General features: G+C 46.5%; 1 protein-coding gene across 4 annotated transcripts in view; it reads left to right on the top strand.

Moving 5' to 3' along the window:
* LOC127574711 (guanine nucleotide-binding protein G(s) subunit alpha) overlaps nucleotides 1–24,108 on the top strand; it is a 328,685-nt gene that overhangs the window by 142,114 nt on the left and 162,463 nt on the right. The gene's annotated exons all lie outside the window — the stretch shown is intronic.

The raw sequence follows: 24,108 nt of genomic DNA, 5'->3' as shown, positions 1-24,108 counted from the left end.
CAAGTAATACATTTGGGACATGCATTTAAGGTGAGGGGGGGAAAGTTTAAAGGAGATGTGTTTTTTTTACACAGAGAGCGGTGGGTGCCTGGAATGGGCTGCCAGGGGGAGTGGTGGAAGCAGATATAATAGTGATGTTTAAGAGGCTGTTAGATGCATGAATATGGAGGGATATGGATCATGTGGAGGCAAAGAGGATTTGTTTAATTCGGCATCGTGTCCGACCCAGACATTGTGGGCCGAAGGGCCTGTTCCTGTGCTGTACTGTTCTATGTTCTAATGGAAAAACATCACAGAGGAGATAAATTATTCATAAACTATACAAGCCAGTGAAGAAAAAATAACACTGCAAAACAAGACATTAGTGCAAATACAAAACAACCAGAGTCAAGTACGAGCAATTAACAATGGCCAATTACCCACCAGTGACAAGGTTGACTGAAGAAGCTGAGGTTGTCCTCTGTGGAGCAAAGCAGCTTGAGAGGAGATTTGATCGATCCATATATTGGTTTATTCCATTACCCAATGGTTCATAGACAAGCAGGCAGAGTTTCAAATTGCCTACCTGCACTGCACTTTCTCTGTAGCTGTGACACTTTATTCTGTACTCTATATTGTTTTACCTTTTACCACCTCAATGCACTGTGTAATGAATTGATCTGTACAGTCAGTATGCAAGACAAGTTTTTCACTGTACCCCGGTACAAGTGACAATAATAAGCCAATTCCAGGTCCAAATTTTTGGGCAAAAGATACAGGTGAGGTGAGGAAAAACTATTCACACGAGGAATAATTAAGATCTGGAATTTGCTGCCTTCAAGGGTTTGGGGAATGGAATCAATCAGGGGATTCAATGATTCCCCTCCCATGATTCAAAGGAGAATTGCAGAGGCACCTGTAGGCAAATAATTTACATGGTTCTCAGGAAAGGGCAGGTCAGTGGGAGTCTGGGGATTGCTCCAGTAGAAGCTGGCATAGACTCAATGAGCCGAATGGCTGACCTCTGTACTGTCATGGTTCCTGGTTCTGTACCTAAATACGAACCAGAGTCTGCAAGGCCTGGCCTTGATACATCAGCTGCATGAATACATCTTGCTTCCACAATACCTTTCATTTTATTCCTGCAGCCTGGTGAGATTTAATTATTTTTAGCTCTGAGAAGCTGACAGCAGCCGGAATGCAGAGTGGCGTGCACTGCACAAAAATACATTGCTTCCGTGGTGCTGAGCAGTAGGTGGGTTAATCAGATGAAAGGCTGAAGCCGTGTGCTTGCTTTCAAGTCTGCATCTGCAGTCGTGGCAAATGAGGTGCCAGTGTGCGATCTCTGGAGCTGCTTGTGTTTTCATATATTCCTTCTCATTAGTTTCCTACTCACAGTGTGCTTATAATTTGACTGCATGCTAAGAAGCTGTAATGAAGTCTGTCTCCTCCCCACACTGACGCCTCCGATTCGGCTGCAATGTCAGATGAAGCCGTAGAATCATGGAAACCATAAGAGGCCATTCAGCCCATCATGTCCAGCATAGTCGATACAAAAACCTAATCCCACCTTCCAGCACCAGATCCGTCATCGTGGCGATTCAAGTCCCATCTGAAAGTGGGGAGACTTTCTCTCTCCACCATCCTAACTCTTTTAGACAGTGAGTTCCAAACCCCGCCCACCCTCTGGGTGGGGGGAAAAAAAATCTTCACTTCCCCCAATCCCTCTACCAGTTATTTAAGTCAATGTGCCATGGTTGGTGACCCCTCTGTGAAAGAAGTTGCTTTCCTATTTAAGGTTAGAGGGAGGAAATTTAAAGGGGATGTGAGGAGTTTTCCCCCCACACAGAGGAGTTGGTACCTGGAATGAGCTGCCAGGGGAGGTGGTGGGGACGGGAACAGTAACAACATGTAAGAGGCATCTGGACAGGTCCTTGAATGAGCAGGGCACAGAGGGATATGGAATTAATGCAGGCAAGTTAGATTGGTATAGATAGCATGATGGTCAACATGGATGCAGTGGTTCTGTGCTGTACAACTCTGTGACTTTATCTCAGGCCTTCTCCTTTTTCAACCTTGTTGAGATTCTCCTCAACCTCCTCTGTTCCAAAGAAAATCCCACCTTATCCCAAACAGAAACAGAAAATTCTGCAAATTCTCAGCCAGTCAGTCAACGGAAGGGGAAACAGAATTTAATGTTTCAGCTCACCAGTTCTGGTTCAGACTTCACAAATGCCGCCTGACTTGCTAAGTATTTCTAGCACTCTTGTTTGTTCAGATTTCCAACATCTGCATTTTTTTTTTGCTTTTTGTGGCTTATCCAGACCATCCTCAGGATCTTCAGTCCTGGCAACATCCTTGTAAATATTCTCTGCATCCCTTCCAGTACAGTCACATCTTTCCTGCAATCTCATTTCCCAAATTGTGCATTGTATTCAAGATGTGGCCCAACTAATGTTGCATATGGTCCTAGCGTACCCTCCCTGCGGCACGGTAGTGTAGTGGTTAGTGTAACGCTATTACAGCGCCAGCGACCCGGGTTCAATTCCAGCCGCAGTCTATAAGGAGTTTATACATTCTCCCCGTGTCTGTGTGGGTTTCCTCCGGGTGCTTCGGTTTCCTCAGAACATCGGAAACGTGGCAACACTTACGGGCTGCCCCCAGAACACTGTACACAAAAAGATGCTTTCCACTGTGTGTTTCGATGTACATGTGACTAATAAAGAAATTTTATCTTAATCTAATGTTATATTCTGTACCTCAGGAAATAAAGAGAAAAGTATTGATTAGCTCTTTAACCATTGTATCAGGCTGTTCTGTTAATGTTAAGGATTTGTGGCATACATGCCAAGTCCTTCTATTCTTCCACACCGTGTGCTATCCTCTGTGTCCACAGAACCATAGAACAATACAGCACAATACAGGCCCTTCGGCCCACCATGTTGTGCTGACCTTCAAACCACACCTAAGACTATCTAACCCCTTCCTCCCACATATCCCTCTATTTTAAATTCCTCCATATGCTTATCTAACAATCTCTTGAACTTGACCAACGTATCAGCATCCACCATCACCCCAGGCAGCGCATTCCATGCACCAACCACTCTCTGGGTGAAAAACCTCCCTCTGACATCTCCCTTGAACTTCCCACCCATTACCTTAAAGCCATGCCCTCTTGTATTGAGCATTGGTGCCCTGGGAAAGAGGCACTGGCTGTCCACTCTATCTATTCCTCTTAATTCCCCTTCCATTGTTGCACTTCCTTAAGTGAATGCTCCACATTTCTTTGGATCAAACTCCATTTGCCACCATTTTGCCTAACTTTCTAAACTGAAAGCATCCTATCCAGATGCATCATGGTTCGGTATGGCAGCTGCTCTGCCTGAGACCACAAGAGAGTTCTGGACACAGCTCAGCACATCACAGGAACCAGCCTCCCCTCCATGGACTCTGTCTACACTTCTCGCTGCCTCGGTAAAGCAGCCAACATAATCAAGGGCCCCACCCACCCCAGACATTCTTTCTTCTCCCCCCTCCCATCAGGCAAAAGATACAAAAGCCTGAAAGCACAGACCCACCAGGCTCTGGATGGCTTCTATCCCGCTGTTGTAAGACTATTGAACGGTCCCCTAATACAGTAAGATGGACTCTTGACCTCATAATCTACCCCATTATGGCCTTGCACCTTATAGTTTGCCTGCACTGCACTTTCTCTGTAACTGTAACACTTTACTCTGTAATCTGTTATTATTTTCCCTTGTGCTACCTCAATGCCCTGATGTGATGAAATGATCTGTATGGATAGCAAGCAAAACAAAGTTTTTCACTGTACCTCGGTACCTGTGACAATAATAAACCAATTTACCATCTGTACCTTCCTGCAGTCTCCTCCTCACTGTCGACAACCCAATATTTGTATCATCTGCAAACCTCTTAATCATGCTCCCGACATACAAGTGTAAATCATCAATATATGTGACGGAAAGCAAAGGGCGGCTCCTGGAGCCCACCAATAACAGCCCCTCAGTCACAACCATCAACCATTACACTTTGCTTCTTGCCACTGATCCAGTTTGCTATCTCGTTTGTGCCTCTGTGTTTTTGACCAGTCTGCCATTGTCGAAAAGGCTTGCTGAAATCCATGTAGACACACTGCCCTCATTGACCTCCCTACGGAATTCAATCAAATTGGTCAGTAATGGCCTTCCCCTAACGAATCAGTGCTGATTAATCTGTGCTTTTCTAAGGGAAGGTTTATAATATCCCTTGGAATGAATTCCAATAATTTGCCCAACAATGAAGCTCAACTGCCTGTAATTACTGAGTTTATCCTTTCCTCCTTTTTAAACAAAAGTACAATGAGACAAATAGGGTGTGGATAAAGGGGATCCGGTAGATGTAGTGCATTTGGATTTCCAGAAGGCAGTCAATAAAATGCCACATAAAATGTTAGTACACAAAGATAAGAACAGATGGGGTTGGTGTGAAATAGTGGCTTGGATAAGGTATTGGCTAACAGAAACTAGAGTGTCAGGGTAACTCTTCCTTTGTGCAAGGAATCTCTGTTGACTTCAGTTTTACTGCGGTGTCGTGATACCATGCTCAGCCAGATGCTGCCTTGATATTAAGGATGGTCACTCTCACCTCACCTCTAGAATTCAGCCATGATGAGATCTGGGGTTCAGTGATCCTGGGGAAACCCGAACTGGGCATCAGTGAGAAGGTTATTAGTGAGTAAGTGCCATTTGATAGCACTGTCAGCCACACTTTACTGATGATTGAGACTGGTGACTACTTCTAGCCATCTTGGTTAGTTGGGTAAAAGTTGGTCGCAAGTGGGGAACACACCTGCTTCTGCACAGGTAGTACTAGAGAAACAAAGGACTGTAGATGCTGGAATCTAGATGAAAAACACGATGATGCTGGAGCAACTCAGCAGGCCAGGCAGCATCCGTGGAGAAAAGCAGGCAGTCAACGTTTCGGATCCTGAAGAAGGGTTCTGACCCGAAACATTGACCACCTGCTTTATATTTCTTTTTGCTCATGTTAACTTTATTCTCTCCATTGCATAAAAGATAGAACAGTAAAGCCCTTTGGCCCACAATGTTGTGCCGAACTAATTAAGCTAATGACACCTAATCTCTTCTGTCTGCTTATGGTCCCTATCCTTCCATTCTCTGGATATTCATGTGCCTGTCTAAGAGCCTCTTAAACACCTCTATCATCTCTGCCTCCATCAGCCCTGGCTGCGCACTCCAGGCACCCCAACTCTCTGTGTTTATAAAAAAAAACTTGCCCTGCACATCTCCTTGGAACTTTCCCCCTATCACCTTAAATGCATGTCCTCTAATATTAGACATTTCAACTCTGGGAAAAAGTTACCGGCTGTCTACTCTATGCCTGTCATGAATTTATAAACTTATATCAGACCTCCCCTCAGCCTCCACCGCTCCAGAGAAAACAACCCAAGTTTGTCCAACCTTTCCTTATAGCACATGCCCTCTAATCCAGGCAGCATCCTGGTGAACCTCTTCCGCACCCTCTCCAAAGCCTCCACATCCTTCCTATAATAGGGGCGACCAGAATTGAATGCAATGTTCCAGATATGGCCTTTATAAAACTGCAATTTAATTTGAACTTACACTGAATTTAATCTTCAGTCATTCTGAGCCCCATCAAGAAAAATAGTTTTGAGTTCTTTGTTTGTATGCTTGACTGAATTAGTCCAGCTCCCAAAATGTCGGGGGTCAGCACCTCATCCACCACCCTAAGTATGCCTTGCTCGAGCAACTTGTCTGAAAAATGGACAGGAGTGACTTGGCCAAGACTACCCTGACAGCACCTCTTAAACCCACAACCTCTACCGACTGGAAGGATTAAGTTTGCAGTATGAAGGGGCCCTCCGTCCCCTCCCCTCTCAGATCATGCATGGTATGAAAATGGGAACAACCACAGGTGCTGGAATTCTGAAATAAGAACAGGAAGTGCTGGAGACAGGCAGCATCTGTGAAAAAAACAGTTAACGTTTCAGGTCCAGGACCTTTGCCCTGTTCTGGATAGGAATGCACTGGCTGAGGAGGTGGTGGAGACAGAGATTCTCACAACATTTAAAATTCATCTGGACAATCATTTGAATTGCCAAGACAAAATAGGCTATGGACCAAGTGCTCTTAGATGGGTATTTGACAGTTCGCATGGACATAAGGCCATAAGGTAGAGGAGCAGAATTAGGCCATTTGGCCCATTGAGTCTGCTTCCGCCATTCAATCATGGCCGATATTTTTTGGACCCTGCCTTCTCCCTGTAACCCTTAACCCTCTTACTAATCAAGAACCTATCAATCTCTGCTGTAAATACACCCAGTGACTTGGCCTCCACAGTCCTCCGTGGCAACGAATTCCACAGATTCACCAGCCTCTGGCTGAAGAAATTCCTCCTCATCTCAGTTCTAAAGGGGCATCCCTTCACTTCCTAGACTCTCCTACTAATGGGAACATCCTCTCCACGTCCGCTCTATCCGGGCCTTTCAGTATCTGGTAGGCTTCAGTGAGATCCCCCTGCCCCATCCTTCTGAAGCAGTCATGGACATGATCTGCCAAGGTGCCTACTTCTGTGCTGTATGGCTCTGTGACTCTCTACCCTGCGTTCCTCCAGCAGTTTATTTTTTGCTCTCTCTTTCCCCGCACTGTACTGACTTGAAAATTATGTTGACGATTCCCCCCATCGTCACTGGATCTCCCTCGACTGTGTGAGTACCTTCACCACAAGAAGGCAGCTCGTCGCTACCTTCTCAAGGCTAATTAAGGATGGGCAATAAACACCAGCCTTGCCAATGACGCCCACAACCCATAAATGAATACAGAAAAAGCTGGAGCGCCAAGGATTTCCTCCTACACTGAATTTGTGTGGGTGTTGCTGTGCAGACAGTGGTTGGGTTTTTTTTTGCTGTTTACCTAGGAGGTCCCAGTTACAGTATCCATCAATGGTCAGCAACAAGAGAAGTGTGTTAAAGTTCTCTTTTATAAATAGAGCTTGCCTCTTTCTCAAGTAAACATTATTACAGCGCCAGCGACCCAGGTTCGATTCCCGCCGCTGTCTGTAAGGAGTTTGTACGTTCTCCCCGTGTCTGCGTGGGTTTCCTCCCACATTCCGAAGATGTACGGGTTAGGAAGCTGTGGGCATGCTATGTTGGCGCCGGAAGAGTGGCGACACTTGCGGGCTGCCCCCAGAACATTCTCAGTAACGCAAAAAGATACATTTCACTGTGTTTCGATGTACATGTGACTAATAAATAAATATCTTATATATCTAATATCTTGTTTTCTTTCTGAAAACAAAATTCTTTGGTTTTCTTTATCTTGTTTTAATTTTTTTTAAAAATCTGAAAATTATAAGTGTTGAATTTAGAAGAAATATTGAAAGAAGGCGGCATCCATCACTAAGGGCCCTCACCACCCAGGACGTGCCCTCTTCTTATTACTACCATCAGGGAGGTGGTACAGGAGCCTGAAGACCCACACTTAATGATTCAGGAACAGCTTCTTCCCCTCTGCCATCAGATTTCTGAACGGTCCATGAGCACTAGCTCGTCATTCCTTTTCTTTGCACTGTTTATTTATTTTTGTAATTTATGGTAACTTTATATCTTTGCACTGTACTGCTGCTGCAAAACAACAAATTTCACAACATACGTCAGTGATAATTATTCTGATTCTGAAATATTCAAGGGTTTTACTGGAATAAAAATGAAGACATCATATGCCTCAGGAAATTGGTCAGTAACTGAGGCTTCCTCAGATTCAGGGTTGGTCAAACTGAATTTGGAATATTGGGAATAATTTTGAACCCCATATCTAAGGAAAGATGTGCTGGCCCTGGAGAGGGTCCAGAGGAAGTTCACAAGAATGATCCCGGGAATGAAAGGCTTAACGTATGAGGAGTGTTTGACGTCTCTGGGCCTGTACTTGGAGTTCTGAGGGATGAGGGGGATCTCATTGAAACCTACTGAATATTAAAAGGCCTGGACAGAGTGGATGTGGATAGGACATTTCCATTAGTAGGAGAGTCTAGAATCTGAGGGCACAGCCTCAGAAAAAAAGCGACATCCCTTTAGAACTGAGATGAGGAGGAATTTCTTCAGCCAGAGGGTGGTGAATCTGTGGAATTCGCTGCCACAGAGGGTTGTGGAGGCCAAGTCTTTGGGTGTATTTAAGGCAGAGATTGATAAGTTCTTGATTGATTAAGGGGTTAAAGTTTGTGGGGAGAAGGCAGGAGAATGGGGTTGAGAGAAGGAAAAAAAATCAGCCATGTGTAATGAATTGACCTGTACGATCGTTATGCAAGACAAGTTTTTCACTGTACCTCTGTACAAGTGAAAATAATATACTAATACCAATGGTGGAGCAGATTCGATGGGCCGAATTCTGTTGCTATATCTTATGGTCTTACAGAATTAACAAAAGATGCAAGGGAAACAAGAGGAGCTGTTTGAATGTACAATCAAGAGCACACTGTTAGAGCAGAAGAAGAGGACTCAGGAATAACCTCAAAAGGAAATTAAAATGAAAACGGGAGAATGTTATAACTCTGTGGGAAAAGGGCAGAGGAGTGAGACTAGTTAGATTGTTCACTCAAAGGAGCTGGCACAGGCTTGGTAGATCGAATAGCCTTTTTCTGTTCTGTATCATGCAAGGGTTCTGTGATTATCTTTCAAGTGTTTAATGTCTTATTTTAAGTATTCTCAATGTTTTTCTTCTTCCCGACTGCTGTTTCCTTGCTAGAAAGAGTTGGAAGCCAATTCGGAAAATATTGCTGTTTGGTTTGCTAAAATCTGGCTCCAGGAGCAGCTTCCCAGCCTAGTAAAAAGCAGGGATCTCGAGACTGATATACATGAACCTTGGCAGTATCCCCAATTCATCCGAGCTCCAATTACTTGCATTTACATAGGACCTTACACAGACCCAAGCCTGACGGTGGCGTGAGCAAACAAAATTTATCACCAAACTGTTTAGATTCATCAGGACCAGCAAGCACCCATTAATGCTCATCCTCTTTTCTCTCCACATTCCCATCAACTCCCTCAGATTCTATCACTCACCTACATAGTAGGGACCATTCACAGTGCCCAATTAACCCACCAACCAGCATGTCTTTCAAGTGTGGGAAGAAACTGGAGCAGCCACACTGTCACAGGGAAAACATGCAAACTCCCACGGACAGCGCCCAAGTTCAGGATGAACCAGGTCTCTGGCGCTCTCCCAGTGGACAAAGAGGAAGGTTTTACAGAGGTGATTTTAAAGGAAGAAGGAGGGCAGAAAAGCATCTGAAGTCATGCTGGTGGGTTTAAAATCAGTGACCGTGACTGACTCAACAGACGGCCAGAAGAGAGAGGTGACTGACCCTCTGTGCAGGGAAGCTTCAGTTGCTCTTGATGTTGCTGCAACACACAAAACGCTGGAGGTTTGATGTGCTGTGGGTCTTTATATTATTGGTTTTGGCTGCAGTTGAACTGTGGGTCCCACTCCTCTGGTTTTGAGACAGCAGCACATAGGCAGTCAGGTGAAACAACATCCATCACCTCGGCTCTGCCTGGGCCTTAGATGGCAGTTCATTCTTTTTTCTTTGGTTCTGTGCATTGGTGGCGAGGCTGACATTTACTGAAGGTGGTGGTGAGCTTGTGCAGTCTGTGTGGTGAATGGTGCCGTTGGGTAGGTCGAGGATTTAGATCGAGCAGTGATGATGTTTGCAAGCCGGGAGAGTGGTGTGATTTGCTGGATAACCTGCCTGTAACCCCAACACACACACACACACACACACACACACACACACACACACACACTATTGGGACCCTGGGACGGAAGTATAGCCCAAAATGGATGAGCAGCTCTCCGTGGATCAGTCGTCACAGGCCCACTGCTGGATGTGCTCCAGAGGCTCCCTGAATAACAGGGTCAGCGTCAGGTCCTAAGGAAGGATCCAACCCTAGAAATCAACACCACCAACAAAAGTTTAAAGTGTTTTCCAACATTCCTCTCTCTGCTGTTCCTATTGCGAGTGCAAACTTGTTTTATTTAATTAGGTTAGTGACTTCACTAAACACAGAAATATCACAACTGGAATTGATTCTCACCTGACAGGACCTTCTAGCCTTCAAACCAGGTGGGGGGTGGGGGGGGTGGGGGGGGGGTGCGGGCGCAGCAGTGGAGGGTTGGCTTTCTTTAGGGAATTGTAACAAGACCAAATGAAAGTTGTGGTCAAGAGATGCCATTGAGTATCAGAGTGCTCACCCTGTCAATCCCTCTGCAGCTGCTACATTATGTTCTGCATTCTGTTTTTCTTTTTCCTTCCTCGAGGTACTTGCATATGGCATGATCTGTCTGGATGGCACACACACAGAAGTTTTTTTGCCGTATCTCAGTACATGTGACAATAATAAACCAATACCAGTACCAATTCTTATGAAAAAGACGGTTGTTAAAGAAAATACAGATGGCAAAGTTTGTAAATTTTCTGTTGGGTCTTAAAGGGTTAGGACATTGGGGCGAGGGGTGAGAGTGTGTGCGTTGGGTGTCTGCATGGCTCTCCCGTGAGGGCCATACTCGTAGGAGCAGGCGTACATGGCACACGGGAACTTGTTCTGTCATGAGTTAAGTCAGGTTCTGGCTCTGGGTGTCCAGTGTTAGCATCACATTGTAGTTTGACCTTCTTCAAGTGAACTCCTTAACCTCCACAAGTGGCCTCCAGCCCATTAACCGTCCCACCTGAACAACAACCCCACCCACCCAGGTCGTATTCGCCAACAACACCACTGTTGTTGGACAAATCAGTGGTGGTGATGAGACAGCTTACGGGAGCGAGACAGGACACCTGGCTGAGTGGTGCTGCAACAACAACCTGTCGCTCAACATCAGTAAAACTGAAGAGCTGATTGTTGGCTTCAGGAAGGGGAAGGAAGGCGAGCATGCTCCAGTCTGCATTGGGGGATTGGCGGTGGAGAGGGTCGGCAGCTTTAAATTCCTGGGCATTAACATATTGGATGAGCTGTCCTGGACCCAGCACATAGATGAAATAATAAGGAAAGCGTGCCAGCGTCTTTACTTTCTTTGGAGGTTAAGGAGGTTCGGCTTGTCACCGAACTCTAACAAACTTCTACAGGTGTACTGTTGAAAGTATCCTGACTGGTTGCATCATGGTCTGATACAGCAATTCAAATGCACAGGAACGTAAGAAGCTGCAGAAATTGGTGGGCTCTGCCCGATACATCATAGGCACATCCCTCCCCCCTATTGATACTATCTACAGGAGGCGCTGCCTCAAGAAGGCAACATCCATCATCAAAGATCCCCACAATCCGGGCCATGCCATCTTCTCGCAGCTACCGTTGGGCAGGAGGTACAGAAGCCTGAAGTCCCACACCACCAGGTTCAAGAACAGCTACTTCCCTTCAACCATTCGGTTCTTAAACCATCCAGCAAAACCCTAATCACTGCAGTTTACCAACACTGTGATCACTTTGCACTAAAATGGACTTTGTTTTTATTGGTCTAATTGTGTTCTTTCTTGTAAAAATTGTGTATTATTTATGTTTCATTTATGTTTTTCTTGTGAACGCTGCTTATATGATGCTCTGTGCCTGTGATGCTGCTGCAAGTAAGTTTTTCATTGCACCTGTGCACACATGTACTTGTGCACATGACAATAGACTTGACTTGACTTTGAGGACCCCTCTCCCAATGATAGGCCGGCATTTATTACCCGTGCTTGATGGCTTTCTGGGCCATTTTGGAGGGAAGATTAATATGACTGACATGCCTTGAGTCTGGAGTCATAAAAAGACCAGACAGGAGATAGGGTTGGGAGCAGCTGTTCCCCATTAAAGGCATTGCCATTACTGATGCCAATGTTTATTCCAGATTTTGTTCAATTAATCAAACTTAAGCACTGCACCTTCTGGTGGAAATTTGAACTTATTTCCCATTGTCGTCAGTCCAGAGCTTTGGAGTACAGGTCCAGTGTTTCAGTCTCTGAGAAGACGCAAGAGACTGCAGATGCTGGAATGTGGAGCAAAACATGAGCTGCAGGAGGGACTCAGTGGGTCGGGCAGCATCTGTGGAGGGAACTGGACAGTCAACGTTTCAGGTGGAGACCCTTCATCGGCACTGAACGAGAAGAGGGGAGATGGCCAGTATAAAGAAGTGAGAGGGAGGGGCGAGGCAAGAGCTGGCAAGTGATAGGTGGATCCAGCTGAGGAGGGGTTGATTGGCAGATGGAGTCAGGTTCGGGAGGGAAGGGTGGAAACAAAGATAGAGGCTGGGAGGTGATCGGTGGGGCCAACAAAGGGCTGCAGGTCATGGAATCTGATTGGAGAGGAAAGTGGAGCATGAAAGCAAATAGGGGAGGTGGGGTCGGCAGATAGAAACAGTGGGGGGACGGGACAGGGGACCCAGTGGGAGGAGTGTGTGGGGATCGGCAGATTGGGGAGGGGAAAGAAACTGGCTGATCGGATTGGCAGATGGAGTCAGGTGAGGGACCTCAATCTCCCTGTTACTTAACCCCTGATCCCGAATGGTCTCTCGACCTTTTTTTCTGACATCGTCCTGTGGATTATGAGGAGGGGGGGGGGGTGTGGGAGGAGGTGGGGAGTAGGCTATGTAGTCTTGCTCTGCTGCTCAGTAAGATCGTGCCTACTTCCCGCTTATTCCTAAATCCACCTTCCCTATCCCCCCATCCCCATCCTGCCCTCTATCCCCCCATCCCCATCCTGCCCTCTATCCCCCATCCCGCCCTCTGTACCCACGTGCCCATCCCATCCTCCGTCCCCCCATCCCCATCCTGCCCTCTATCCCCCCATCCCCATCCCGCCCTCTATCCCCCATCCCCATCCCGCCCTCTATCCCCCCATCCCCATCCTGCCCTCTATCCCCCCATCCCCACCCCATCCTCCATCCCCACATGCCCATCCCATCCTCCGTCCCCACATCCCCACCTCGTCCTCCGTCCCCACATCCCCACCTCGTCCTCCGTCCCCACATCCCCATCCCGCCCTCCGTCCCCCCATCCCCATCCCGTCCTCTGTCCCCACGTCCCCATCCCGCCCTCTGTACCCACATCCCCACCTCGTCCTCCGTCCCCACGTCCCCATCCCGCCCTCTGTACCCACATCCCCACCTCGTCCTCCGTCCCCACATCCCCATCCCGCCCTCCGTCCCCCCATCCCCATCCCGTCCTCTGTCCCCACGTCCCCATCCCGCCCTCTGTACCCACATCCCCACCTCGTCCTCCGTCCCCACGTCCCCATCCCACCCTCTGTACCCACATCCCCACCTCGTCCTCCGTCCCCACGTCCCCATCCCGTCCTCCGTCCCCACGTCCCCATCCCGCCCTCTATCCCCCCATCCCCATCCCGTCCTCCGTCCCCACATCCCCATCCCGCCCTCTGTACCCACGTGCCCATCCCGTCCTCCGTCCCCACATCCCCACCTCGTCCTCCGTCCCCACATCCCCATCCCATCCTCCGTCCCCACATCCCCATCCCATCCTCCGTCCCCACGTGCCCACCTCGTCCTCCGTCCCCACATCCCCATCCCATCCTCCGTCCCCACGTGCCCACCTCGTCCTCCGTCCCCACATCCCCATCCCGTCCTCCGTCCCCACATCCCCATCCCATCCTCCGTCCCCACGTGCCCATCCCATCCTCCGTCCCCACGTGCCCATCCCGCCCTCCATCCCCACATCCCCACCTCGTCCTCCGTCCCCACATCCCCATCCCGCCCTGTACCCACATCCCCACCTCGTCCTCTGTCCCCACGTGCCCATCCCATCCTCCGTCCCCACGTGCCCATCCCGTCCTCCGTCCCCACGTGCCCATCCCGTCCTCCGTCCCCACGTGCCCATCCCGTCCTCCGTCCCCACGTGCCCACCTCGTCCTCCGTCCCCACGTCCCCACCTCGTCCTCCGTCCCCACGTGCCCATCCCGTCCTCTGTCCCATGTCCCATCCCGTCCTCCGTCCCCACGTGCCCATCCCATCCTCCGTCCCCACGTGCCCATCCCGTCCTCTGTCCCCACGTCCATGACTAACAGATGAGGAGCGTTTGATGTCTCTGGGCCTGTACTCAATGGACTTGGAATCATAGAGCACTACAGCTCAGAAACAGGCCCTTCAGCCCATCTAGTCCATGCCGACCTGGTTTTCTGCTTAGTCCCATCTACCTACACCCGGACCATAGCCCTCCAAATGCTTCCCATCCATGTACCTATCCAAACTTCTCTTACATGTTACAATTGAACCCACATCCACCACTTCCGCTGGCAGCTCGTTCCACACTCACACCACCCTCTGTAGTTCCCCATCAGATTCACCTTAAATGTTTCACCTTTCACCTTAAACCTATGACCTCTAGTTCTAGTCTCACCTAACCTGAGGGGGAAAAGCCTGCATGCATCCACCCTATCTATACCCCTCATAATTTTGTATACTGTAAGATCTCCCCTCATTCTTCTGCACTTCAGGGAATAGTCGTAACCTATTCAACCTTTCACTATAACTCAGGTCCTCAAGTCCTGGCAACATCCGTGTAAATTTCCTCTGCACTCTTTCAAGCTTATTGATATCCTTCCTGTAGGTAGGTGACCAGAACTGCACACAATTACTCTAAATTTGGCCTCACCAATGTCTTATACAACTTCAACATAACATCCCAACGACTGCACTCAATGCCCTGATTTATGAAGGCCAATGTGCCAAATGCTCTCTTTATGACCCTATCTCCCTGAGATGACACTTTCAAGGAATTATGGATCTGTAATCCTAGGTCCCTTTGTTCTACCACACACCTCAGTGCCCTACCATTCACTGTTTAAGTCTTACCCTGGTTTGTCCTCCCAAAGTGCATTAAATTCCATCTGCCATTTTTCAGCCCATTTTCCCAGCTGGTCCAGACCACACTGCAAACTTTGATAGCCTTCCTCACTGTCAACTATGTCCCCAATCTTGGTGTCATCCGCAAATTTGCTGATCCAGTTACCACATTATAACAAATCATTATTATAGATGATAAGCAACAACGGGCCCAGCACTGATCCCTGCGGCACACCGCTAGTCACAGGCCTCCAGTCAGAGAGACTACCATCTACTACCACTCTCTGGCTTCTCCCACTAAGCTAACATTGAATCCAATTGACTATTTCATCCTGAATGCCAAGCGACTTAACCTTCTGGACCAGACTCCCATGCATGACTATGTCAAAGGCCTTGCTAAAGTCCATGTAGACAACGTCCACTCCCTTCCCTTGATTAACCATCCTGGTAACCTCCTCAAAAAACTCTTTAAGATTGGTTTAGACGTGACCTGCATGCACAAAGCCATGTTAATTATCCCTAATCAGGCCCTGTCTATCCAAATACTTATATATCCTGTCCCTCAGAATACCTTCCAATAATTTACCTGTGACTGACGTCAGGCTCACCGTCCTATAATTTCCCGACTTATTCTTAGAGCCTTTCTTAAACAACGATACAACATTAGCCATCCTCCCATCCTTCAGCACCTCACCCATGGCTAAGGATGTTCTAAATATCTCTGCCAGGGTCCCTGCAATTCCTGAACTAACCTCCCACAAGGTCTGGGTATTTATCCACCCTAATTCATCTCAAGACAGCAAACACCTCCTCTTCCATAATCTGGATGTGGTCCATGACCTCACTACTCTTTTTCCTCAGTTCGATAGACTCTGTATCTGTCTCTCAAGGAAATACGACACAAAAAATTCACTTAAGAACTCCCCCATCTCTTTTGGCTCCATGCATAGATGTCTACGCTGATCTTCAAGAGGACCAGTTTTGCTATCCTTTTGCTCTTAATGTAGCTATAGAAACCCTTGGGATTCTCTTTCACCTTGTCTGCCAGAGCAATCTCATGTCCTCTTTTAGCCCTCCTGATTTCTCTCTTAAGTGTTCTCTTGCATTTCTTATACTACTCAAGCATCTCATTTGATCTTAACTGCCTATACCTGATATACTCCTCCTTTTTCTTTACCAGGGCCTCAGTATCCCTCAATAACCAAGGTTCCCTAAACCTATTAGCCTGGCCTTTTATTCTAACAGGAACATACAGATTCTGTACTCTCAGTATTTCACTTTTGAAGGTCTCCCACTTACCAAGCATCTCTTTGCCAGAAAACAACCTATCCCAATCCACGCCTGCCAGATCAAAATTGGCCTTCCTCCAGTTTAGAATCTTAACCCTAGGACCAGTCCTATCCTTCTTCATAATGATCTTGCAACTAATGGAATTATGATCACTAGATCCAAAGTGTTCCCCTGCACTCACTTCTGTCACCTGCCCTCTCTTGTTCCCTAAGAGGAGATCCAGTATCGCGCTCTCTCTAGTTGGGACCTCTACATATTGATTAAGGAAACCTTCCTGAACACATTTGACACACTCGATCCCATCCAGTCCTTTTACAGTATGGGAGTCCCAGTCAATATGTGAAAAGTTAAAATCACCTACAATTACAACCTTATTTTTCTTGCAACTGTCTGCCATCTCTCTACAAATTTGTTCCTCTAAATCCTGCTGACTACTGGGAGGTCTATAATATAGTCTCATTAACGTGGTCATCCCTTTCTTATTCCTCAGTTCAACCTCCAGTATGTCCTCTCTGAGCACTGCCGTGACATTTTCCCTGATGAACAATACCACCCCTCCCCCTTTAATACCTCCCTCTCTATCATGTCTAAAACATCGGAACCCCAGAACATTGAGCTGCCAGTCCTGCCCCTCTGCAACCAAGTCTCACTAATGGCTACAACATCATAATTCCATGTATGGATCCATTGCTCTGTTCATCTGCCTTACCTATAATACTCCTTGCATTGAAATAGACGCAGCTCAGAACATTAGTCCCACCATGCTCAACCTTTCAGTTTCCACCTTTGCTTGTAGTCTTAAAATCTACTTTCCCCACAGCCTCTCCATCTGGTTCCCACCGCCCTGCAACTCTAACTCAGAAGGATGAGGAGGGATCTCATTGAAACCTACCAGATACTGAAAGGCCTGGATAGATTGGACATGGAGAGGATGTTTCCATCCAGTAGGAGAGTCTAGCATCTGAGGGCACAGCCTCAGAATAAAGGGACGTCCCTTAGAAATGAGTTGAGAAGGAATTTCTTCAGCCAGAGTGTGGTGAACCTGTGGAATTCGTTGCCACAGACGGCTGTGGAGGGTGTATTAAGGCAGAGATTGATAGGTTCTTGATTGGTAAGGGATTAAAGGTTACGAGGAGAAGGCGGGAGAATGGGGTTGAGAATAAAAATCAGCCATGATTGAATGGCAGAGTAGACTCGATGGGCCGAATGGCCTACTTCTGCTCCTATGTCTTATGATACGTCACTCAGTGTAGTCAGTGAATTTTGATGACTTTAATTGCCGCTTCCCACATCCTTGCGTGTTGGACAACGGCTGGTCTCAGTGGAATAGGAGTGAGGATCCCAAGGTTGCCAGTGCCCTTGGAACTGCATCTCAGCACATCAGGAGAGAAGGGAAGGATGCGGAGAAAACAGCCAGAGAACCCAGGGCCATTTGCTTGCTGTTGTGTCATGGCTAACAGTGACTGCATCCTGAGCTCTCAGAGTTATTGTGTACAAGCTAAATACAGATTGAAAGCACCTGATGCCTGGTCATGTTTACAGTTAAACTAGTGTGTTGGAATACTCTGGAAACATGTCATTCAGAGCATAATTCTTTTATGCATTTTGTTTCTTTGCAGCACGGAATAGATAGTGAACTATTCTGTGCATGGGAACAAGGATACTGTTATGTAAATGATGCAGCAGAAACTTTGCATTTGTGTAAACAAAAACAGAGAATGTTGGGAACACTCAGCAGATCAGGCAGCGTCTGTGCAGAGAGAAACAGCTGATGTTTCGGATCAAAGACATTTCAAGCACAGAAGTCTTAAGGAGCTTTCATGTCTGTACCCATTAAATTCCTCGTCCACTATACCTGTCTGACTTACTTTTAGTTGTTTTTGGAATTAACTTCCCCACCTTTTCAAATGAAGTATTCCATATTTCGATAACTCTCCAAGTGGAAAACTGCTCTCTCTTCTGCTAAAGAGTTTATTCACAGACTCACTGACTAGAAAGAATAGTTTTTCCTCTCTATACTCCAAAACCTCTTGCCATTAAAAATCTGAATTAGGGATTTCTTAACCCTCAGTGTTCCCAAGAGATCACTCATCATGTTTCCAAATACCCTTCATTGAAACAAAAAAAAACTGCTAGAGGAACTCAATGGGTTGAGCAGCATCTGTGGGGGGAAAGGAATTGTCGATGTTTCGTGTCAAAAACCTGATGCAGAGTTTGTTTTATACTCCAGATACCAGCCTGTGCAGTTTCTTGTTCTGCCCTTTATTGAAGGTGCTTCTGTGCCCTTTCTAAGGTCTTTTCATCCTTCCTGCAGTCCAGAATTGTTCATAATAGTCCAGTAGAGGCCTAACTCATGTTTCATAAAGTTCCAGCATAATCTCTTTGCTTCTATATTTTGTTCCTCCATTGTGGAGACCCTAAGGTTTTATTTTCATCACCTTGCAATACTCTCCTACTCTTAACAATTTGTTTGTAGGGACACCATCAAGAAGACATGCTGTCTTTCCATATGGAACTGGATTGTGTCACACGTCTCTGCACTGAACTGCATCTGCCGTGCTTCTGCCCAGTTCACCATTCTGTCAAAATCCACAACCATCCTCATACTCTTCATATTGTTTCACATCGCCTGCAGTTTCTGCAGTGCTGCTCTGACACCTTAGTCTATGTGTTTATAAAAATGGCAAAAGATTCATCAATTCAGAAGTCATCCTAACTGGTGATCTTAGACCAGCTTCTGGAACGTAAACGTTACCGCATCCCTTCCTGCCATTACAACCTTCCCATCTTTTTCTTAAACACTTCTCCCACATTGTACCTTGTCAACTATATTTATCAGAACAGAATAAGAGAAAGTTCTAACAGAGTTGGCAACTCTTGGTATTATCTCTAATGAAATTGGGAGTGGTTAACAATTAACATCCAATAAGACTTTGCCAGGAATTTGATTCTCTGAAGCCTGTTTGTGTATGGATTTAAGATTCTCCTTGCCAAATGTTCCAGATTATTCTTGGCAAAATGTGGGCCTGTTATTAAAGAGATCAGTTCCATCTCTTGGCTTCAAGAAAATCTGGAAAGTAAACTGCTTGAATCTGTACCAAATGAAGAGTTTGGGGAGGGGAGGTGGGGTGGATTAAATAATCCTTACGACACGATACACTAGAACAATAATCCAACACCCTTGGGACTTGGGGAGTGCTGGACTGGCAGATTTTCTGGACTATTGGATGTTAGTATGTTAATACCCAAGCTCACTTTCATTTCACTCTCTTCACATTTAGTTGTGGGAGAATAAATTCTCCAGGGAGCCCTGTGAGTTTAAAGGAAAGGGAAAATATGGAAGCACTCCATACCCTTTCTCTGGCCACAAACATTGCCTGGATTGGAGGGTGTGGGCTATAAGGAGAGGTTGGACAAATTTGGGTTGTTTCCTCTGCAGTTTCAGAGGCTGAGGGGAGACCTGATAGAAGTTTATAAAATTATGAGAGGCATAGATAGGGTAGACAACCAGAATCTTTGTCCCAGGGTAAAAGTGTCAAATAGTCGAAGGCATGCAAGTAAGGTGAGAGAGGGAAAGTTTAAGGGAGATGTGTGAAGCAAGTTTTTTTTACACAGAGTAGTGGGTGCCTGGAACAGCCTTCCAGGGATAGTGGTGGAAGTAGATACGATAGTGGTGTTTAGATAGACACATGAATATGCAGGGAATGGAAGGATATGGATCATGTGCAGGCAGAAGAAATTTAGTGTAATTTGGCATTGTGTTTGGCACAGACATTGTGGGCCGAAGGGCCTGTTCCTGTGCTGTACTGTTCTGTGTTCTATGTATGTTCTATAAACCTACACATGTTTTGGACCTCCTGAATTTTCCCCAGCCCAACCCCACTTCCAGCCACACACCTGCCCACAGTCTGGACCTCAACCTCAGGTGCACTGTGGGCCTTGGCTCAGACCGCACACCCCACTTGCACTGCAGACCCTCAGCTCACATTCCAGTCCAATAAGTGAGTCAGATGCTGGAATGTCAGCATTTCCAACCAATGGGATGCCGGATTATCGGAGTTTTACTTATAGATTTCACCTACTTGTAATGGCGAATTTCAATAACTGACAAAAAAATCTAATGTCTCAACACAAAGAAAATTCCAAATGTGAGTTTGAGTTTGAAGTATTTTGTCATACATGTTACTGGTTCCGGCTTATGGAAGCCAGTTCTGGAGTTTGACCAGCAGCTTACAAGTACGTGAGTTCAAATCCCATCTCGGCAAGTTGTAGTTGAATTTGATGGTATTGGTTTATTATTGTCACTGTACCAAGGTACAGTGAAAAACTTGTCTTGCATACCGATTATACAGGTCAATTCATTACACAGTGCAGTTACATTGAGTTAGTACAGAGTGCATTGAGGTAGCACAGGTAAAACAATAACAGTACAGAGTAAAGAGTCACAGCTATGGAGGAAGTGCAGTGCAGGTAGACAATAAGGTGCAAGGTCACAACAAGGTAGGTCATGAGGTCAGAGTCCATCTCATCATATAAGGGAACCGTTCAATAGTCTAATCACAGTGGGATAAAAGCTGTCCTTGAGCCTGGTGGTATGTGCCCTCACGTGGCTCCTGTATCTTCTACCTGATGGAAGAGGAGAGAAGAGAGAGTGACCCAGGTGGGTGGGGTCTTTGATTATGCTGGCTGCTTCGCCAAGGCAACGAGAGGTAAAGACAGAGTCCAAGAAGGGGAGGCTGGTTTCCGTGACGCGTGATGGAACTGGTAAATTATGTAAACGTTGCAAAAAATGACTATGACCACAACAGGCTGTTAGATTGTTGTTATCTGGTTACCTAATTCTCTTCTGGAAAGAGAGAATGCAAGGTCTGCCCAGTCTGGACTACGTGTGACACCTGTGCAAAGGTGTGTGGTGGTCTCACTGATGTCTTGAGGGAAATTGGGAAAAGACCAATAAACAGTGACTTGCCCCATGTCACTAAACCTTAGTAATGTTGCTGAAGGAACAATGTGTATCAGGTCATTGGGAGGATATTCCGGGCTTTTTTAATTTGTAAACTACCAGAGCAAATAAAAGATTGAATTCGTCATTTAAGAGGATGCCCACCTCTGACATTATAACAGGTTGTCAGTTCTGGCATAGCAACCCACGTGTTGTACTTGATGCTAGACCTTGAACGAACTGTGTTCTGACTCAAGGTAGGAGTACTTTCAACAGAAGAAATTTTTAATTTCAGAAGTATTGCTGTATTCATAAAATTTGCAAGTTCACATGCCATCATGCTCCGTACAAGCTGCATCATTCCAATTTGCTTTTTGTCATCATGATACATATTTTCCTTTCCCTACGTTCTTCACTTGCAAACATATGGACCAGGAGTAGGCTATCAGCCCCTCAAGACTGTTCTGCCATGTAATAAGACCTTAATAATTAGCTTTAAAAAGGTGCTCTGTTGAGAGTAAGCTGATCTGCTTGTAACCACATTCCCATCTACCCACAGTAAGCTATTACCCACCTTGTTTAGCAAGTATCTCTTTACCTATCTTAAAAATATTCAAAAGCTCTGTTTCCACTGCCCTTCGAGGAAGAGTTCCAGAAACCCATGACCCTCTGAGAGAAGAACATTTCAGCTCGTTTCTGTCCTCAGTGGGTCACTTCTTACTTTTAAGCGGTGGTCCCCACTTCTTGATTCTTCCATGGGAGAATTTGCCAACATCCTCCCCTCGTCTTATCCAAACCACTCGGGGTCTAATCTGTTGCAATCAAGTCTGCTCTCACTCCTCTGGAATGCACTGCAAGAAGAGGTGGTGGTATCAGATACAGTTACTATGTTTAAGAGGCAAATAGGCAAGGCGTAGAAGGATAGGGTCTTAATGTGGCCGAGTGGGATCAGTGTAGCTGTGTAAAAGCTCAGCGTGGACATGGTGGGCTGAAGGGCCTGTTTCTGTGCTGTACAACTCTCTGACGCAAGTGTAGCTTGTCCAACCCGTCCGCTCCACCTATTAATCTTGTAAACCTCTGGGCACATTGACATCCTTTCTTAAATAAGAAGACCATTAGTGCATACAGTATTCCAGGTGAGGTCTCACCACTGCCCCTTGTAACTGAGGCACCACTTCCCTACTTTTGCATCCTTCTGTGCCTTGCCTACTTGTGTGTTTGTCTAAATACCTCTTAAGCATAGTGGTTAGCATAACACTATTACAGCGCCAGCGACCCAGGTTCAATTCCGGCCGCTGCTGTCTGTAAGGAGTTTGTACGTTCTCCCCGTGTCTGCGTGGGTTTCCTCCGGGTGCTCCAGTTTCATCCCACATTCCAAAGACGTACAGGTTAGGAAGCTGTGGGCATGCTATGTTGGTGCCGGAAACGTGGTCACACTTGCGGGCTGCTCCCAGAACGCTCTACACAAAAAGCTGCATTTCACCGTGTGTTTCGATGTACGTGTGACTAATAAAGAAATTTTGTCTGTACCTGATCCACAACCTCCTCTGGCAGCGTGTTCCAGATATCAACCACACCATGTAAAAACTTACTCCTTAGATCCTGTTACTTTTTAATTTTTACTACCAAAATGGATAATTTCACATTTTCCCCACTGCATTTGCCCTGCCTTTGCCCACTCATTTAACCAACGTACACCCCTCCTCATGCCCTCTACACAACTTTCTTTTCCTATTGCAACACACAACATGCTGGAGGAACTCAGTGGGTCAGGCAGCATCTGTGGAGGGAAACGGACAGTCCTATTCTTTGAGTCAGAGCATATGATTTAAAGGTTCAATTCCGGCCGCTGTCTGTAAGGTGGTTTGTACGTTCTCCCCGTGTCTGTGCGGGTTTCCTCCGGCGTGCTCTGGTTTCCTCCCACATTCCAAAGACGTACGGGTCAGGAAGCTGTGGGCATGCTATGTTGGCGCCGGAAGCGTGGCAACACTTGTGGGCTGCCCCCAGAACACTCTATGCAAAAGATGCATTTCACTGTGTGTTTCGATGTACATGTGACTAATAAAGGTAGCTTATTTAGTTTTGGTGCCTACAGCCAAGTCATTTATCTCAGTCGGAAGCAAGGAGTCATCCAGCATGGAAACAAGACTCTGCTGTATCCATGCCAGCCATCGAGAATCCATCTCTACTAATCCTGTCTTTCCACTCGGCCTAGAAGCTTCTATACCACAGCGTTTCAATACTACTTAATTGTTATGAAAATCTCTTCTTGCAACTTCCCCTCACACAGTGCGTTCCAGATTTCAACCATCCTCTGGGTGAAAAATTTATTTCTCAATTCCCCACGGAATCTCCCACACTGTAACTTCAATCAAGCCCCCTACCCAGCTTTCTCCGCTCCACAGAAAACAAACACAAGACTATCCAGCCTCTCCTCCGAGCTGGAATGCTCCATCCCAGGGAGTATCCTGGTGAAGACACAAGGGACTGCGGATGCTGGACTCTGGAGAAATAATCTGCTGGAGGAACTGAGCAGGTCGAGCAGGATCTGTGGGAGGGAAAGGAATTGTCGATGATTCAGGTTGAAACCCTTTATCCTAGAGAATCTCCTCTGCATCCTCTGCAGCTCAATCATGAAAGAAAGAGTGCAGGAAAGATTTACCAGGATGTTGTCTGGACTTGGGGGCCTGAGTTACAAGAAGAGGTTGCGTAAACTAGGACTTTATTCCCTGGAATGTAGGAGATTGAGGGGCGACCTGATAGAGGTATATAAGATCATGAGGGCATAGGGTGAAAACGCACAGTCCTTTTTCCAAGGGAGAGGGTGCTGTAAACAAAGGGGCATAGTTTAAGATCAGAGGCGAGAGATTTAAAAGGGACATCAGGGGCAGCTTCTTCACGCAAAGAGTGGTGCGTGTTTGGAATGAGCTGCCAGAAGTAGTGGTTGAGGCGGGCACATTAGAGACGTTTAAAAAGCCATCTACATAAGTACATGGGTAGGAGAGGTTTTGAGGGCTATGGGCCAAACACGGGCAGATG

The sequence above is a fragment of the Pristis pectinata genome, chromosome 9 (assembly GCF_009764475.1).
Source record: "Pristis pectinata isolate sPriPec2 chromosome 9, sPriPec2.1.pri, whole genome shotgun sequence".
Classification (NCBI taxonomy): domain Eukaryota; kingdom Metazoa; phylum Chordata; class Chondrichthyes; order Rhinopristiformes; family Pristidae; genus Pristis; species Pristis pectinata.
Note: the sequence above shows the minus strand (reverse complement) of the source record. Positions and strands in the feature narration are given on the sequence as shown.